General features: G+C 34.5%; 1 protein-coding gene across 8 annotated transcripts in view; it reads right to left on the reverse strand.

Annotated features, from left to right (window-relative positions):
• heph (polypyrimidine tract-binding protein 1 heph) overlaps nucleotides 1–20,310 on the reverse strand; it is a 200,899-nt gene that overhangs the window by 72,776 nt on the left and 107,813 nt on the right. The window lies entirely within an intron of this gene.

Below are 20,310 nucleotides of genomic sequence, written 5' to 3' on the forward strand. Positions count from 1 at the left end.
ATAATATCTATAATATAGGAGGCATCGGATCAGTCTGCGATGCCATTGAATTGCCTATGCGGAGCGCCGTCTAAAGACTTAGCAGGACGGGATTACGGAACGGTATTATTATATTAAACTATGATATAGGACATTATTCATATATATATATACATATATTAATGGCGGAGCAGAGTTCGAGTGCTCTGTTCAAAAAAATTGTTAGATCTATCATTGCGATTACCCTGGCCAATGACCGGACGAAGCAGAAACGGTTAAGCCGATTCCCGGCAGAGCCAGCCTTGGAAGATAAAAACCCTCGTTATTTATTTTCATTTTTTTAACTCACGGCGAGTGTGTACGCAGTAAGACGCGCACAAAACCATAATATGTCAAAGACATATGGAAACCTAATTCCTCTTTCCCCTACACACGAGTATAATAATAATATTTATATCCATACACACACTGGACTCGGGGCAAAATAAATATAAATAAATGAATAGAGTAAAAAAAAGTAAAAGATCTATCGGCTTTGTCGTATGCTTATCGTCAAAGAGTATAATATATATAAAACTTCTTTTATAGTAAATCGGTATACAGTGATAAATCGGTCGGTGAGGCACGCGTGACATATTCGTTCTATTCCCCGACGGCACACAAACCCGAAATTGATTTTCGTCGTTTCGGCAAAACGAGGCGTGGAGAAAAATAAACGTCGAACGAACGACACCAAGGTAAAAACAAAAAAAAAGTGTCTCGATGCCGAAAAGTAAATAAGGGGACGGCGAACTGATCCATGTCCCCTTGGGGAGGTTCTAGTCGTCCGAATCCAGTTGGATTTCTGCAAAAAATCTATAAAAATATATTACACGCTAGTCGAAGCTACAACAGGACTACTGAAAATAATGGTCGTATGACATTCCAAACCACCTAGCACGATTCGTCGAGGATTAGAACGAACAGAATCCTGAAAAATGTATCAACTAATATAGAAAAATCATATATATATATATATATATATATATATATATACACAGGGTGATTCTTTTATCATGAACCACTCATTATTACAAACAGTATCAATGTTTTTGAAAATATTTTTTTACAAAGTTTCATATGTTGTTAAAAAAACAACGTTTTTATTAAAAAATTATATTTTTAAATATTTTTTATCCTTATAATTTTCTAAGTTTTTTACTTTCTTGAATGACAACCTAGAGTTTTAATTTCATATTCCAAAGCAGAATATTTTTCTAAGTATTTTGATACGTAAAAACCGAATTTTGGACGAGTAGTTTATGAGTTATAAGTATTTAAAGTTTAGAGAAGTGGAGTAGTGGACAAACATTTTGCAGGGTAACCCCGTACCACTCCACTCTGCCAATCTAAACTTTAAATACTTATAACTCATAAACTACTCGTCCAAAATTCGATTTTTATGTATCAAAATATTTAGAAAAATATTCTGCTTTGGAATATGAAATTATAACTCTAGGTTGTCATTCAAAAAAATAAAAAACTTAAAAAATTATAAGGATAAAAAATATTTAAAAATATAACTTTTTAATAAAAACGTTGTTTTTTTAACAACATGAATTTTGTAAAAAAATATTTTCAAAAACATTGATACTTTTTGAAATAATGAGTGGTTCATGATAAAAAATCACCCTGTATATGATATATATGTGTGTGTATAAATTATGTCAACTAAGACCATGCGGTATCTATTCTAAAAGTAACTAAAAACGAAGCGATCGGCACTTGTTCGATCTTGACGTGGATTTTTGTCGAAAAATATATAATATATTACAAAACTGCACCTAGTGTTTTTTAGAGATCATGGTTTTACGTCAGTAAATATAATGTGACGTGGGTAATAAGGTACCTATGTACAACGAGAAAGTTAGAGAGGTAGAAATATAAATAACGTCATATCATATCGGAAATTGTGAGGTGCATTAAATTTTAGCATATATAGCTACACTTAAATTATGTGACGATTCTATCATAATATAATAAATTATAGTAATAATCTAGCACGATAGCAAAGCGCCAACTTTGCGTATTGACTCGAAAAGTTTGAAAAATATAAAATTTACCGAGATCAATTCATCACACATGTGATATTATAATATTATATTCACAAATTTCCGTTTAATCTAGCCTTAGGTGTATATATATATATATATATATATATAGGTAATATATTGTCTTCGACCATTATTTCAACGGAGTTCGTACGTGATTTTATTAAAAACTCGCACGCGCATTAAACGCACACACTTTTATCGATATCGCGCGCAGTTAAGTACACACGCATGAATATATATATATATATATATACATGAATATGTTACGAAGTTATTATGCGGTGGAATAAGAATATATTTATATGTATCCGACGTTTTTCTTCCAGAGTCGTGCACGATTTCCAACACCACCGGGATTTTTGGCACTATTTGAGTGCCCCGCGTTCTCCTAAACCCTAGCGAAAGGAGTAAAAATTCAGAATTTGGTAAAAGCTAATTTCCTACCCGCAGAATTCGACGCATAATCCAGGAAATCCGGCGCATTTATTATTTACAGCTAGTCACAAAGTGCTTTTCACCTCGTTTTATCCGCCCTTTGTTTGTATACCATTTCACGGGGGGGTGTATATACGCTACCCTCTCTCTCCTTTTCCTTAAGTGCGCATGTATGCTTGGGTGTTCGCGTACGTTTCCTTTTTTTGTTTGTAAAACAATACCACCGTGTATATTCCTGTGTGACGTTAGACATTCAGCAGCAACATTTACGTTGGACGCGTTTTTTTTTTTAGGCTTTTGAATAATACATGAACGTATTTTGAAAAGTGAATTTTTTCCTCGTCAAAACGAATACGTTCTATACGCGCCACCACAAGTGTTATTATTTATTTTAATCCACGGTCTATCAATCATATTACACCTGTCGGGGGTGGGGAGAGAGTCGCTACGTTTTTTCTTTGCCATATCCCCTCTTAAACTGTCTCGGCAACGCACAAGCAATATATATATATATATATATATATATAATATATATTTATACATATATATATATAAGTATACGATGTATTGATTAGGTAGATTCAGGCTCTACTATAACGCTCTGAAGCTGTACACTGACGCGAGTCATCGGGTTAAATAACGATTCGAGTAATGTATCAAACCAACCGTCGGGCGATAACGAAATAATAGTAACAATAAATAAGTAACTAAACTGGGAGTATTTTCACTCGTAAAAGCTATAACCATACTGTTATAGATCTATAACCGCTTGAGCGGTACAACGGTCATGAAGTCCTCTTGTTTTTGTCCATATTATATAATACTACTCATTGAAATATGTCTATAATACGATCGACAATAATCTAGATTCCTAAGATAAATACTAAAATTATCATCCTTAATGTACGTATACAGTTTCAAAAAACACATCGATTATATCAATGTCACACTGAGTGGAAAACTGCGAAGACAGTGTTTACAATTAATATGAAAAAGTACTATATAACTACCTATTATAGTAGTATGAGTACTCATACTACTACCTTTACTTTTAAAACGCATGAGACCAAAGTTCTATACCGGTCATAAATTTAGTATCGGCAACAGTCTAATAGAATTTCGCTTAAATGATGACCCTATTCAAATGCACGACAGCACTACAGTAAAATTCGTACACTTTACCACAAGAGCCTTTCTTTAGTTTGATGTACATCATGCACGAAACTAAACCGAACGTAAGATTCAGACGTGCAATGAAAACTGTGTTTATAGACATACAAAGTTGTTGGTGCGAAAACACAAAATTAATTATCATGAGAGGCGACGTACCCTATAACAGGGGTAGCCAACTTACGGCTCCAATTTGTTCCATTGAAAAAAAAACAATATTTACTTATTAGCGATTATAAAAATTATAAAATGTATTTATAAACATTTTAGCTCTCTTGATATCAATGTATTTATCCATGTGGCTCGTGGACGTATTCATGTTGGCCACCCTTGCACTATAATATAATAAACGTATTGGTACAACCCTCTCTCCCCTGTGAACACTGAAAATAAAATACAGGCGCAAGAGAAATTTGCAAATACGCGCATCTTCATACATATACAAATATTTGTAAAAGAATAGGTAAACGTATGTACATTTATAGAAGTTACGTAATATACAAATCGTGCGGGGACCACATTCGCAACAGAAGAGGGAAAAGGAAAAGAGGAAACAAATCGCCGGCAAATTTATTTTATTTTCTACCGCACTCTTCTGCGGCACCTCACACGCTCACTCTCACACATAAACGTGAGCATGTGTGTACATATATGTATATATAAGTACGCCATCATAAAGCCGGATGTAAACGTTTTTCCGTGGCACAACGGGAAAGTAATGCCAAATCACAAGGGAGGACACTAACCAGGTGTATATGTATGAGCGCTCTTTGTGTCTTGTCGCGTCGTTTAACCATAAAACTATACGATTGACGGACACAAACAGCTATAAAAAGTATTTTCACATATTCACATCACACCCATACTCACAAACAAGTAATATATTTTTTAATTACCATTAAATTTTATGATATTTTTTTATTTTTGTATATTTCTCTTCGCAGTAGATACCTATAGTCTATAATGTAGGTATACAACAAGAATTGTTCAGCTGAAGAATATTGTCAGCAAACTCGCTAACTTCTTTAGAAACCACAATATCAATATCGAATTGATGAAAAAAAAAAAGGACATTTTGAGGGCAACTGGTGTATAATCTTAAATTAGAAGTATAAATGTCGTAAAACCGATGATTATATAATTGAAATCAAAATAAGAAAGGAAACAAATATTTAACATACTTGACGTCAAACAACGGGAAAACACAGCCCGACACGTAATATTATACAGTGATGTATAATATTTGTTAATGAGTCGTAAGACAATTATGATCGCGATAATACAATTTGAAATTCATTAAAAAGACTCATATGACATAGATTTGGCAAGCCGGGCGATAGATTTTCTACGCTACGTAGCGTGTAGAGCCCTTTGCACGAGGAAATATAAAAATTGATCGAGGAGGGGGAGAAAATACGCGGAATTTAATGTAAATGTAAAAAAATACATAAAATAAAGAGACTATTATAGGGTGGTTGTATATTTTGATTTGTGAAAGAACGTTTGTGCTGCGTTGTACATAGTAAAACGAAAACACGTCGGAGATACTTTTTATGCGCTTATTAATTGGTTTACGTCGATCGGGGAAATATATATACATAAAAGACGTCGCTTTGAACGCCTCCGTCTTTTTGTTCCCTTCAGAATCCTTTTGAGGCGGAACATCTCTCGTCAGACAACGTACGGGGGAGGAAAATAATATATAAAATTGTACAAACATAAATATTTTAAATATATATACAGAATTCACTACGGCGATCTATACGCCAGCTCCCCTAGCAATTACATCAGAATCCCTTTCGACGCATCCCACTTTGGTATTTTTCTGTGTGAAATAAGCGCGTATTTTTTCTTGGTAAAACTCGATTATACAAGAATTAGACAGAAAATTTTATTACGATTAAGATATATTTTTTTTTATTCACCGTCATTATTTTGTGATGAAAATTATATATCATTTATAAGCTTAAAAAACATATCAAAAAATCCAATTTTGAACAAATATATATACATATATATATATATATATATAATATTAGGTGTATATATCATACATAATAAATGGATACTAAAATCTCCAATACAGAAGATATGCGTATAGTATATATAGTAAGTAGGTAAAATCTATAAATATATATATATATATATATATATATCAAATTAAATAATATACGACATTGTATATACAATATATAGTAAACTTTCAAACCTCCTCAACACGTACTGCGAAGACAGGAGTACACAAAAAAGCTTTTTCTACACATTCAAGGGTTAAGCAAGATGAAAAAAAAATTCCAGAAAATAATAAAACGGACTCCACGCACAACTCGACATTTTTGTATTTATAATGGAACTTCCGTCTGATTGCCGGTGTTTACGCGGTATTGTACAAAAAAAAAAAAAAAAAACTTAAAAAGACCTCGTCAGCAGTCGAGGACTACTGCAGTATAACTAGTATACAATCGGTCGATGATAATGTGTATAAAATGTTGTGAACGTTTTGTGAATTCGAAAATCTCACGAGAAAAACAATGAAAACTCGGAAGCGAGAAAAAAAATCCTAAACAACCGACGTCACGACTATGTATTATATAACGGATGATAATTTTTTTAGAATAGTATAGAACATAATTTTACAGGTTAACACTTTGCCTTGGGGCGCTCCATTTTATTAAACAAAATTTTAAATAAGTATTTACTCATAAACAATATAAGTTACAACTAATAAACTATGTTATAGATATTAGTTTAAATTCAATTTTTTTTCCATAAAAATTCCCAAGATAAATATTTTACTTTAGAATATGAAACTAATAATGTATGATAGCGCCGTAATATGAAAAAGTAAAAGCTTAAAAACTGGAACGTTAAAAATAGTAAAAATTCATTTCCTAATTTGTACTAAACTGTGATTATAGTATATATACTGCTAGCAGATGCCAAATACATAATATATACAATATACATAACTATTTTGTTGCCACGTCTTAAATGATTCAAGAATAACGTCATCATATATAATATAACAGTATAGGTACAGTTGAACGTAAACATATTATGCAGCGATCTACAGTTAATAAGATGCATGTACACTGTACATAGTGTGGTTTCATTATTATAGCACAACATTATTATATGCATAAATTATAATAACATTATATCCATTTAATCGTTTGGATAAAAATTAATCAAAAAAAATTAATATAAATTATCTACCTATGTATAATATGTGTTTGTGTACAAATATACAATTAACGTAATTTTACCTATAAGAACTGCGCGTAACATTATATATCATATTTAGTACGAGATCAAAGAGGAGGGGGCGATTGGCGCCAAGTGTGAAACTGGATAAGTACGATTTTTACGTTTGTCGTGGTGTATAGCCATAAGGGTAGCTTTGGATAGCTGTAGAGAAACTTTCGACGACGTTAAATGTGATTATATTACACGAATTATTATCTATTACCTACCTACTACATGACGCGAAATTGTCATGGTGGTAAGAAGGGGACAGTAATCGTTTATTATCTTTACTAGTATTTCAAAACACTCGTGTTATTTATTAAAGTGCCTTAACTGAATAAACATGAACACGACAAGCTGCAATTGATTGTATTATAAATAACTAAAAACAAAAATGTTGAACGAACTCATAAATGCGCGTATTCATCAACATCACAAGTACTGTTTACTAACCTCGAGAACGCATCCGACGAACGGAATAACACATGGGAAATGAGATTATACGGCATGGCGGTTAAATCTCACAAAGTATTAGCACTGTACATATTATACCACGTACGCATCGCGTTCAGTTTATCGAGTTAATAAGTCGACTGTTTGACTTAACTATTATAGAACTCGTGCAAGGTATATAATTACATTTGAATTGAATCAAACGTTAGAATTGATGGCTAAGAAACTTTGGTTGAACGCTGCACGCGAGTTTGATGATTAGCGCCAGTATTTAAGCGAGCGTGAGCGTGCGCACGTAATATGCCAAATGCGATATAATATTATTAATTATGCATAAAGTCGTATAACGATATAAAAAAGCTAAAAAAAAAAAAAAAACCGAACTGGAAAAACTGAATGCACCGTGTACGTATAATGTCGTGTTTTTATTATTATTGCACTAAACGAACGCCGAGTAAAATATTACAATACCACGGCGCATATCCCAACGACAAATTATAATAAAACGCGAAATATAGGTACCTACCCGCGTGATGTACATTATATATAGGTACAAAACACAACGACGGCGACACAGTACCTCAACGGTAACGGTAGTTTCGATTGTTAAAAATACACAAATGCGCGGCGGCGAGGATAAAATAAAGTAATTTTTCCGCTTTAAACCTGCAAGTTCAAAAGTTTTTAACGTTTAAACTTTTTAACGATTAGTCGATATTTTATCACAGTTGGGCAACTGTAACACTTCACTGAAAACGCGGATCGTACACGCGCGTATAAAAACACTTACTCTCGCGTACCTCGTGTCCTTAAGGGATTCGACAAAAGTGCGCGCAAGCCGCGTTGAATTCACATACATACATGTGCATTACGTAAACTCGTTTACATTAATAAATATATATATATATGTGTGTGTGTGTGTGTGTGTGTGTGTGTGTGTGTGTGTGTGTGTGTATATTTTGTGCGTTTCGCAAAACGTCTTCAACGGCAAAATCTCCTTCTCGCGCCTACTTCTACCCGATAACCTCCATACACGCTCCGCCACCGCCCACAAGTCCCTAGGAGGAGCATTTCCGGTCGAATTCAAACTGAGTGATCCTTCCATAAGATTTCCGACGTTTCTTCCGGTGTTGCGAGCGGCAGAGCGCGAACACGTACTCTAACAGAAATACTGTTAAGTGTATGTACGGTTAACACATTGGAACAGTCGACAAGGATCAACAAGTCATTAACGCTGATTGCCCGTGTACACACGCACGTACGCACGCGTAAAGTATTAATAAGACAGGCTGAGTACCTATAATGTGGTGGTGGTACATATTTGAGGTTATTCGACGTATACCCTCCGAATCGACGTGAGACAGCGAAATTGGATTATTACATCTATTGTACATTTATTGCGGGAATCTTTGCCCTATCATACTAATGAAAATTTTTTAAAAAAACATCAAAAATATATATTTACCGAACGCGTCAAATTTTGTCAATGACCAAGGAAATAGCAAGTTCGTCATTGTGCATATTATTACTATACATTCGCTCTTGTATATTCATCGCTTTTGTAACATACTCCATGCAACAGTTTTACGATGAATCTATCGGGAGACCTTTCGTTTGAAGAAGGACAAAGATAACAAGGTTGTTGGTGGGATTAATAAATTTAAATCGTCAAGTAACAGGACAGGCGAAAAAGCGAAGAAAATCGCAAGAGAACTTAAGTGTGTGCCAGGTAGGTACTCTTTTTGTTCAAACAGTCACAAAATAATAAAAAAGTTTAAAGGGTGTACTTATATATATATATATATATATTATAAGTGTGCATATGGAGGTGTTTTTCTTGGATCGCATTCTCCTCTCAACGCACTAACAAAATTGCATTACATCACAACGTATCGAAAAAGATATTTCATCTTTTAGATTATACGAAAACGTATCGAATTTGTATACATTTTTTTTACGGCAGAGAGGGAAATTATATGTACATAATATAAAACATATATACACACGCACTTTAAAAACGTGTATAAAGGGTCATATAACGGGCACGCCAAGAGAGAAGCTAGAGGCTGCAGAGAGAAGGTGAGAAAAGGAAGAGAGTGACAGAGAGTAGGATATAACTGGGAAGGTAGCAGAGGGTGATCGTATAAAAAACTGACCGCAGCCGAACCAATGAATAATAATTATTGTTATTATTATGGAAACGTCAGGGCGGTCAGGGTGGTAATAAACAAGCGACACCCCATCCATGTATGCCCACCCATTCCACCAACCCGGCGCTCTACGAACACCGGCGGGGCCGTTCGTAAGGGATATAAATCGTAGAGGTCTCAGGTGATGCGAAATACCTTAACGGCCCTACTCTAAGCCCGAAAGGCCGATGGCACCAGTGACCCCACATGTAAATATAATATATACATATATAAATACAAATTCGAGGTTATTGATGGTACCTAGGAACTTACGCAAATATGTGCGTATGTGTATTATATATAGTTATGGATAATATACTAATATATATATACATATATTTAATATAGACATACTAATAAACAAAAAGGGTTTTTATTATTATTATTATTATTATTATTATTATTATTATTACCTACTCGCCGGCCGCAGCTTTGTTTGAACGACGCGTTTTAACTTTCTGATTTCAACACACCGTGCACAGTCCTATTTAGAGGGGTCTATTGCTATTGCTGCTCTATAGAACTCACGCTACCGCACTCGCCCACCCTTACAACCTATACTCTGCCAAAAATCGCTTAAGGGGAGTTCAATGCACGTCTATGGCGTGTGTATATGTGTGTATGTATATGAACTTATATATATATATAATTTATACGTCGCATTGACGTCGCACGACGTGTCTAATGATACGGCCGAGTGACAGCGCCATTATCCCCACACGACTTGCGCACTCCTCTCTTGCCACCTGCACCGACGTCGTCATCGGAGGTGGTTGCGAGGCGATGGCGGGGTTCATTAATTTAACGCGCTTTTCCATCCCCCTCGCCTAAATAGTCCCCGCCAACCATTCTGCTCCACACACAGGCGACCTACAGACGATTCGGGCACACAATAACATATTCATGTTAAATTCAACCCTATCGCCATCACCTTCGTCGTTGTGGTAGCACTTTCTCGTATCGTTACCTCTCACAAGTAGGTGTATATATGTATACAAATACAATATAATATATACATGCATATACATACAAACATACACATTATAATAGATCTCGCCTAAGATTAAACTACATACATGAACGAGCTAAGCTGTATAAGTAAAATTTATATTTTACACATTTACACCCTGCAGGGAAACGGTTCGAGGTTGGGCCGGGGGTGGTCACACGTAGGGGAAAGTATAAAACTCAAATCAATTGCATTTATTCAAACAGTTAAATCACTATGAAAATAAAGTTGAGGTTGTCGTGGATTTAATGTGGAGTAAGTACACGAACACAACACACAATCGGCTGGTTTTATTTTCGCAGTAAAATACTTCAGATGATTAATATTTATTAGTTATTCGAAGTATTAATATAAAATTATAAAATTTGATTTGAATAGGTTTATTATATAGGAACACGTAATAAAACGTTACGTTACTAGTTTTTTTTTTTTTCAAACGCCCATAAAATATCGTTAGGCGCTTTTTAAGGGACTGTACAGGAATAACACACATATAATAAAAATAAATAAATCCATGTTCAATGGTTGTCCTACGATCTTACGACCATTGTTCATGTCAATTGATATTAATATTTACAATGATATTTAAAAATAACGTAGTTACGTAAAATAAAAATAAAATAAGTACTTTCGTGTTAAATAAAAATACATCAAATTGATTTAAACGAAAGAAACACGCAAGAGAAAATACCATACGTCAAAGTGGAAACAACATAATCTTAAATAAAAAAAATAAAACCAGTGAGATATATATTGTTACACTAGGTACACTAAAATATCTACTACTGCACTCAGCCGTTAACACAATCAAGTGGATCAAAACGCATAAAAGTTTTCTACAGTAATAATAAAGTACCTATAATATAATAATAGTTATAGTTAAGGTGTAATTTAAAACACAAAATACAGCTTAAGAATGAAATTTATCATAACGACAAGATTTAGATGATTGATAACGAATTCACATTAGAATTATAACATTATTAAAAACTAACGGTAAGGCCAAGATGTCATCGATTTTTAGTTCGGTAAAGGGTAAGTGTACTTGCAATGAGACGTCCGAATGCCCGAGAATAAAAACTAAAAACTTTTAGCACGATTATTCGAAAATAATAATATTATACATGAAGGTGTTATAATAATCATAACGCGAGTAACACCGCTGACGAATTCCGAAAGTCGGAGGCCTGAGAATTATCGAAAAGCCGGCGGGGCGCACGCGAACCTATCTAATATCTATCCACTACGATAAGGAACTGAGATAACGTCCGACGAAAAACGAACGCATTCTCGCGCGCTGTGACTCGAATTATTAAAATCACACGTGTGGTTTCGTTTAATAATGATTGTGGCAGCGAGAATACAACAACGACAACAACAATAATAATAATAATAATAATAGTAATAACGTTTGCTGGCGACGAGGTGAGGGGGAAGGAAATACGACGACTGCGAAGAGTCGACGGTCTTCATCGTAGAAGCAGTCACGGACCGGTGCCCGGTCAGGAATCCGTGACTTGGAAGTTCTTTGTCCTGCGCGCTCGGAGTAATACAAGAAGCATGATGTATATTACACAGTATATGGATGGGAACGAAAAAAAAAATTACACGCAGACGCGCACGTCGGTATATAAAACACAATATTGATACGCCTGCAGTATTATATAGGTACACGTCGTAGTCGTGGACAACTAAAATTGTATACGGCAAAGTGTCAGCATAGTGGGTGGGTGGGGAGGCGGCGGCCGTTCGTTGCCGCCACCGTGAAACTATTATACAACAATAATAATACTACGTTTGACTATACGAACGAGGAGATCACGATTCCGTGAAGACGTTATACAGTGCTGTCTGCGAATAGAACAAGTACTTCGTCCCACCGCTGTACACTTCAGGCAGATATAATAATATCACCCCCGCCGCCGTGCAGTGTCTACGGGGGAGTAGGAAAATATTCAACCCCGTGAAATAAATATGCGGCCGAAATCTGGAGAAGATCGTATAGCGGATTGTCATCATGGACCATCAACGACGACACCGCGACTACGTTGTTCGACGATCGGAAAAACGAAATAATATTAATATCTATACGGATGATAATATTTTAAAAGCGCGCGCGTTTTGTGTATGAGTCACCGCGAGACGCGCATATTTTCATCGGGGGAGTCGGAAGAAGTAGCAAACGGGCGGCGGGGAGGATAAAAAAAAATAATAATAAAAAACGACGGAGCATTATTTTTTATATACAATTTTCCTCTGTTGTTGAAGAAAGTGATTATATTCTCTCTGGAACGACCCCACCGCCGCCACCACTGCCGAGCGGAGGAGAGTCAAGGACCTCCAAGCCGGGGCTATTGACCGGTTCACCTTGACTGCGCTGGGCCCGGGAACAACCGGTCTTTATGCGTGGAAGACAACGACGACGACTGGTCAAGGCACGTCACACAGCCGCCGCCGATACATTGGTCGTTACACGGCGGCCACCACCATTCATTACAAGAGTGTGGCGGGGGAAGGGAACGGTCGGTCGCACGGTTCGTTACGAATATATATATATAATATATATATATATATATATATATATATATATATATATATATATAATGTATACACACAATTGGAAGGAAACGGAATACAAAAAGAAAAAAATAATCGACGAAAAAAAAATCGTTTTATCAATCCTTCTACGACGACTGCACACGCGGCGTATAGGTACGAGATTTTCGTTATTATTTTATGCTTAATCGGAATTGACGAATCGAAAATAGCCTTTTTTTTCACGCAAATTCGTATTCTTTAAAAACATCACCAACCCACAGTCCATGCGATGGATGAGAAAAATAAAAAGAGTATCGACACATCACCTGCGACCGAGATGAACTATAACCGAAACACATGGTGATCGTAATACGTGTTATATAGGTGTAGTCGTGGCAGTACACTATATAAATATGATAACCATTATTGAGCCACACCATTAATGCATAATGCGTTCTTACGGAGATAACCGTACCTATATAATAATATTATGCAGTTGCCATGTGACAAAAAAAAAAAAAACAACGACTACAATCGCCTCGACCGCGATTTCATTAAATCCATGACCTATGCTCAACAACGACGGCGGCGGCGGTCCCGCATTCCTGTCAACCGGTTTTTGGCGGGCTTTCCGCTGATTTACCGCCGGAGCGTTTGAAATTTTTAATCAAAAAACATCAAAATAATATACGGCCGTTATTAATATAATATAAGTGAGAGTTTTCCGGGTGCACCGCTATTTTTGATTTAAAACTCTCTATCTCTCCTCCCCCCTTTTACCACCGAGATCATGTGAGTTATTGCCTCCGCACAGTTTGCCTGCAATCTCCGTGATAATAATAATAACATAATAACGCGTGGCTGCGAAAATACCCGAGAAAATAGAAAATCTGATTCCTTCGTCAACCGAGCACCCAACAGCGGTCAGCTCGCCGTTTGTTAAAATAGCGAATTACCTAAATAATAATCATTTATAATCGTAGTATTATTATTGTGCATAAAAAAATATTAAATATTAAAATAAAATATAGAACTGTTTCAGACGTAAAGCTGGGCACAAAATCATAATATAAGGCATAGCGAGTGCGAAGGTTATAATTTTTTTAAATCGGTGGCTAAAACGTCGGCAAGTCAATCATCGTACCAGCCCAAGACGACAGCGAACGTTTATAGTCACAAAAATTCATCTGATATTCTATACTTACATGGCATGTGTGTGTGTATTTTATATGATACGTGGTACGTAAGTATATAACATGAATACCATACATTCATGCGAACGATATTTTTGTAGGTCGTATAATGCCATACGAAAAATTATAACCTCAACCACATATTATCTCTGGGTGGATCGAGCCTCGAGGGTAATATACGGAAACAAGTTTTAAGAGTGTGAAAAACACTAGATTAAAATTTATTTAGAATGAGTAGTGGGCATTCAGAAATATTCGAAATTATTGGTCACTGCGAATCCGATGAATAATAAATATTGGAAAAATTCCTATAAACGATACTCAAAGTGAATCGATATATATATATATATATATATATATATATATATATATATATATATATAATACATGCATATACAATATACATATAATTCGACGTGTGATTTTAAACAAGATTATTAACATTAAACGTATTAAAAAAATTTAGTCCTTTTGACAACTCTGAAATAAATATTTAAAAAAAATAAATTGTTTTTTTACCAATTGTACTTGGTGTGTTTATTTAAAAAAAAAGGGATATCTAGTGATTTAGAAGGACTTAATCGCTAATATAAAAAGCAAATAAAAAATTGTCCACGTTTATGAAATTAAAGGTTTGTTAAATATAATTGGATTATCCAGGGTGCCAATGTTTTATTATAGTGTTTAAAATCTATAACGATTAAACACATTATAAATTATTATACATTTTAAACATAATAAGCCATATTTAGTAAATATATACGATATACCTCGTGACAGATATAGTAATTCAGAATTCAATATATAATTGTTTATTTGGTAAATGTTATTTTATAAGGTTATCTCTAAACGCGCGACCATACATAATGCCTATACCAACAAAATATGTAACTGATATAAATATATATATATATGAAAATATATTTTCAACCGAAAATGTAATACATTAATCTAATAAATTACCGCCTGACGCAATCGTAGTTTAATCCAACAAACAAATACGTTCAATAAATATAGGTACAATTGCATACGATTTTTTTTTCATTTTTAAGTATGCCCTATATAATTTATTATATACTATTTCATCCTTTACAAGCATTTTTTAGCGTATCAAAATGTATTAAAGTAGTTCATTTTTACTTTTAGATATACTTTATAGTTTGTAGTTCGTACGGTTAAAATTGTAAATTAAAAGTTTTTGAGAATACATCTAATTGATTATCTTGTAATTTTAAATGGGAAGACAAAAAAGTGTTAGGACGAAGATATTGTGCTAGTAGAATTCCTAAAGTATATCTAATAGTAATAAATAATGATGTTAATATAAACACAAATAAAACATTTCAAATAAATCTAGTTAAAAATTAAAAAGACGTCACACCCAAATGTTATATTTCATGTTTATAGCATAAAAGAACATTTGAAGTTCGTAATAGTCTGTTTTACTTTGTGACAATTTAATAAGAATGAAATATTAAATTTAAAGGTAAGAATATTATATATAGGACCACATCAAGTAAGAGTTTTTGATATTTTAATTTTTAGCAATTTATATAATTATTATACTAACGCATTTATTCAGAACATTGCGGATTCACTCGTTAATATAATTATTTAAAGATTGGTAAATTCACAACATTTGATCCTACGCAAATTAACAACCAGGCACCTATACAATACGTAAGTTATTATTTCTAATTAACCTTAGTGTTTTTAGTGAAATTGGCATTTTAAGTTATCCAAGTCTTTTCATGTTTTATAGTTATAAACTTATAAATAAATACTATCATTACCAGCAGGCACTGTATAATAAGGGAAACGAACATTATTTTATTATTTCCGTACGATCCCATCCAAGTTACACACAATTACATAAATAGTAAAATATAACATATACCATTAAACTACAGTAGGTATTGAATTCAATAACTTAATTAGAGCTCATTCATAACTTTAACGACTCATTGTTTTAAGATGTAAATGTTATGTATTTCAACAACGTTGGAGAGTATAATATGGATTAAATAATTACACGCGATGGATATTTTTAATTAATATAAAATGACGTACAAACAATAAAGACAATAAAGTTATGACAACAACATTTTTATAGAACATGATTTCCAGGAGTTTATTATACTGAACGTTGTTTTATGTTGGCATGCTATAATTTTTATATTAAATATGCATTTAATAGAAAACGATTACCGCCTAAACCGGCCACAATAACAATACTCATAAAAACGAAAAATTCCTAACTAGCCTTTTCGACAACTATTTTAGTTGTTTAGCGGAAAGTGAAAATGAAAACATCTATAGGTCTTTTATATACCGTCATACATCATACGTATTAGCACAACTACTGCTGAGTCTAGACACAGAATCAATGTGTTCATACTGATTCTAATGCATGATAATCACTTATTTTAAGGATATAATTTACGAAAGTAAGTCTGAGCTGTTAAAATATATACCTAACATTTATTTTTCACGAGTAAATACGATTGGTAAACAGTTTACCGGATAATCGACACGTTTCGAACCAAAAACCAACAACAGTCGAAAGATTCAAAATACCTGGAAAACTTGCACCCACTTGATTATATACTCACATATATCAGACATACACTTATATAGGTATTATGTATTAGAGTTTTCGCGAGATTTTCGGTAAACAATTTTTTATTAAATTTTAAAAACGTATACAAGTACATTTTTTTTAGATATATCGTTACGGAAAACTATTATCTCTCGTAACTATATATCTACTATATTATTACGATCGGTGGGCGTGCACTAGAAAAGAATAGAAAAAAAAACAAAACAAAACCCAAAATGAAATATGGAAGTGGTCTAAGGCGACCGTGGCGGTGAGAGGGAGGGGCACACACTTTGTGCGCGCGTTCACCTTGGCGCGACCGTCGCCGCCGTCTAAGTAGTCGGAGGAGTCGAGGCGGGGGAATATCACGAGGCATCGGACGGCCGTGATCTCGAGCAGATTAACATTAAACACCGAACCCTCCACCACCTGTACCCCATACTTCTACCTCCATCGGATTCGGTGTATACTTACCTATCTATACCGACCGAAGGCATATACCGGGCGAGGTGGAGATTCCCGCGGTCCCGAGAGACACGCGAGAGGAACCACCGCCGCACGTAATGATCGCCGACCGTATAGTCGTAGAAAATTACACCGTGCAAGTACACAAGTATTATAGTACCTATACATTTTATGGGTATTACGTACGGACGAAAATTACCGGTTACTCGGTAATGGGTATGACGAGCCGGAGGATGCGGTAGAACGCGGGTAACCGCCAGTGGTACTATAGTGGTGGTAGAGGACGAGGACATTACGCGGCGGCGGCGTAGACGAATTGAATTCGTGCGGCGCGTTACAGACAGATTTATAATATTCTATGGACGTATATACAAGAATATAAATGATTAAGACTTACACGACCATAGAACAGAACGAATAGATAATTATGAAAACGCGGTGGAGGTGAATAATATATATGTGGTATATCTGCAAACCATATTTACCACGACAAGTTGTGTAGTACCTATATGAACTTACGACTCGTTTTTGTTCGATAGATGCCAACATATAAATTTATGGTTGGTGTAGTTTAGTAACGGATCGATAGCGAGAAAACTGAAAACACAAAATTATAATGAAAATAAATATTGAAAAGAGACTTCAGGAGACGACAGCGGCGGCGTGCATTCAATTTTGCCTCAGCCACCGCGCACCGATCTCATTTTAATTTTAAAAATTGTCAACTTCACGCATCGCCTGCGGGCAAATTTTTACTATATACATACAAAAATATACCTACTTAAGATAACTTTTTAACTAAGCCATCCGCACGCGAATCGTCAGACCTCGCACTATTATGCCAACATAATATACTTAATATTATTAGGTAGTGAGTTGGTGGATAGCTCAGTATAAAATATAAAGGTAGTATCGCTTATCCGATCAACCCTTTCTGCCACCCCTAAAGAATCAAAATTATTATGTGGTATTTAAAATAAAGGTATTAAGGTATAAAGGTATTATATCAATTCCTCTTATATTACATACTCCAGACATATGATTACACTTAATGACATAATTTATGATGACAACGCTATACTACCGTCATTATTCTTAATCAAATAATTGTAGAGGTACTTTTGGAGATATCAAACATTATATTTGGAACGTATATACAGGGTGGTCCCACATGAATGCGGTAGGTTATTGCACTTACACACAAAAATTATTAATCCAACAACTATTATGGTACACGAACGCGAATAATCAAAATTGGAATCGAAGAGATTTAATATTAAGTATTGAACGACCAACAATACGACAATACTACCTTATATATACGCTTGGTTTTATTACGTAAACATTCTCAAAAGGCGCGGAATTCCAATTTAGAAAGACGCACCGTTTCCACAACATTATATTGTTATGTATTAAATTAATAACGCGCGAAATAACTATAAGTCAAAATAATCGCTTTGATAACAAAAATTGAATTGTGATCGTGCCATTTCGCCTCTGCCGGTATTACAATACACGTACAGATAACATTTTTTAAATAAAACATAAAAGTCCATGATGTTAGGCATATTGATGATGAACTACCTACTGCGACAGATATATTATAATATAAACCTTGAGCGTTTCAAACAAACCAACTTGAAAAGGGTGACACACGTTTTTATTGTTTGCTCCCAGGCAAAACCAACCGTTGTTTGTGTGAATTAAAAATAACATATTTCCTAATAGTTTTTTTTTTTTTTTTTGTGGATATAAATATAGATATAATCAAAAAAAAAAGCGACATAATATAATAACAACAATAATACCTACGCGATATATATTATTAAACAAAATTAATGGAACCTGCAAAATATATATACGACCTATATGTATAAGAGCTTTCATATAATATATATAACAGTAGGTAGGTACCAAAAGCAGCGGTTTTACATCAAAATTTCGATTCCGGGGTTATAAAAAATGTACGATGACCGAGTGCGTACGGTTTTTACAATTCCGTCGCAAAAAGTGCAGTTCCGTGGGCTTATTGAAAATACAAAATTCATGAACGCCGAGCACGCATAAATGTTACCACAGTTAGTAGTTTTACCATGTTTGGTGGTAAGCTCGAGTGACAAAACAAAAAAGTATCGTCAAGGGTAAATATTTACGAATTTAAAAGATAAGGATTAGCTCGTGAATCATCCGAAGAAATACATCCGGCGGAGCGGCCGGCAAGTTCGACGGACGCCAAAGCAAAGCAAAATAAGTGAAACGAACTAAAACTTTAGATTTATAATTTTAAAATATTATGAATTTACGATAAGAGTAGAGGTACGCGCGTAGGTATCACACTCTTCAGTGGCGTGTCATACATGTGTGCGATGTGTGCAAATGCCACGGGCCCTCGGCTTGAGGGAGCCCATTATTGTTCAACGTTCCACAACAATTTTTTATTTGTATGACGTAATTTCATCTCATTTCTTATGTGATTGAAATTTTAATAAAAATGGAAAGTACCTTGTGGATTTGCATAGGATTTTATAATTTAAGAATAAAAATTCTTACTTTAAATTTGAATTTATATATCTATACCTATATTGTTTAATAAAAAAACGAAGGGGGCCTTGTTTTAGTTTTGCACACAGGCCCATCTTCGGGATAAACCGCCACCGACACTCTTATAGTTTATTTGATTTTCATCATTAATCGCTATACCGAGTTATAGTCGCTAATAAATAAATTAACTATAATATCACTACAACAACAACAACAATATCATCAAACGTCACGATCATGTATATATTATTGTATATACTATATGGATCGGTTTCGGGAACACTCGCAGAACATATTATTATTATTACAAACAAACCCGTTTGCTGGGAGAGGGGTAAGGAAAGTCGGCAAACCAGACAGACGGCGCGAGGACGGACGACGGCGGACAATGTTTAACCAG

The sequence above is a fragment of the Diuraphis noxia genome, unplaced genomic scaffold (genome assembly GCF_037042655.1).
Source record: "Diuraphis noxia isolate RWA-SAM2 unplaced genomic scaffold, SU_Dnox_SAM2 contig0003, whole genome shotgun sequence".
NCBI lineage: Eukaryota > Metazoa > Arthropoda > Insecta > Hemiptera > Aphididae > Diuraphis > Diuraphis noxia.